The 1,454-nt window shown below is 34.6% G+C and overlaps 1 pseudogene; it reads right to left on the bottom strand.

Moving 5' to 3' along the window:
- Nucleotides 1-249: 249 nt before the first annotated feature.
- On the bottom strand, nt 250-952 carry LOC145165133 (14 kDa proline-rich protein DC2.15 pseudogene; annotated as a pseudogene).
- Nucleotides 953-1,454: the final 502 nt, after the last annotated feature.

A 1,454-nucleotide genomic window follows, 5' to 3' on the forward strand; every position in this document is an offset into this window, starting at 1 on the left:
ATCACATATTTCGATATACCCACTTAAAATAAAAAATCGAGAAATAGAGAGAAAATAAAAGAAAAGAGAGAGGGAATCAATAGGACATGGCCATCCTAGGCGGTGCAGTTTTCCTAATAGGACCATTGTGCCACATCAGCTCCCATGCATGGTGCGGGATAGACCATAATGAGGTAAATTATGTACTTGTTGAAATTGGATCCACACATATGATAAGAGTTGATGTTGTAATCTCAAAATAAATGCATATTTATTGAAAATGTTAATTTTTATTTTGAATCACAAGAAAAGAACCATAGTCACAATATGACAGGATATCCAAAGTACAAGAGAAGGTGACGAACCTCCCTACTGCAATCAATATCTTTAACATAATAAAATACTCAACTCTAAGAGGGAAACACACCAAACCAAATAAGATCAAAGAGCATAAAAACAACTCTTTGAAGATATATAAAAATAATCAGGCATCTCTATGCGCATTGAAAGCCCTTTGGGACCTTCTTTCCACAAACATTAAGCAACAAGCTCAAAGAAACTGGCACATTAAGGTTGATACCCAAGACATTTGCTTTAATGGCGGTGCAGAGGCAAACTGCAGCCTCAAGATCGACAAGGTCCCCAAGGAGGCTGCAACATGGAGTGGTTGCTGGTGTACCGACGACTAGGTGAACCAAGTCATTGAGCACGTTTGCACATACACCTAGCTTGAGTGTGTCTTTAGGACATGTGGCTTTGTTGTGGTGATGTTTATGTGGCTTAGGGGCCTTTGGTGGTGGTGGGCAAGAGGTTGAAGTTACAAGAGTAAAGAAGAGAAGGTTGAGGGTGATGAGGAGAAAAGTAGTTCTTGCCAATCCCTTTGAAGCCATTTTGAAATGCTTTGAGGATTGAAGGAAAAACTAGCTCAAGAAATGGTGGTTTGTTTTGGGGTATGGAACTAGTGAAGTGAGTTCCTGTATTTATAGATAGATATCATGAATAGTGTTATGTAGCTTTTTCATTGCCAAGTCCTTAGGCTAACCACGCCCATTCTTTTACTACCTTCAACCTTGTTCTTTTCATATTATATTAGGCTATTTTTAATAAATGGATCTGCAATCCAATTTATATTTATTGTATGACACAAAAATAAAATCTTTATATGATATAAATGAGAACTGAGAAGACCCAGCGCCCCATTTGCTGTAGTATTTTTTTATTTTTATTTGTACCGCTTTCATCTTTATCATCATACCAATTAAATTGGACAAATAGTCAAAGATAAATTAAATTACCTCTTATCTTCTATGCTTACAATTATTCATACCCACTAAAATTATGAAAAATCACCATTCAATTTTATTTTATTTGATATATATTTTTAATATAGTTTTAATGAGTTAGTTAAAAAAATATAAAATGATGACACTTGTTATAATTTTATTGGATAGAAACATTAAATTGTAAGAAAAACA

Source organism: Lactuca virosa, chromosome 3, assembly GCF_052849685.1.
Source record: "Lactuca virosa cultivar CGN04683 chromosome 3, Lactuca_virosa_CGN04683_v6, whole genome shotgun sequence".
Taxonomy (NCBI): Eukaryota; Viridiplantae; Streptophyta; class Magnoliopsida; order Asterales; family Asteraceae; genus Lactuca; species Lactuca virosa.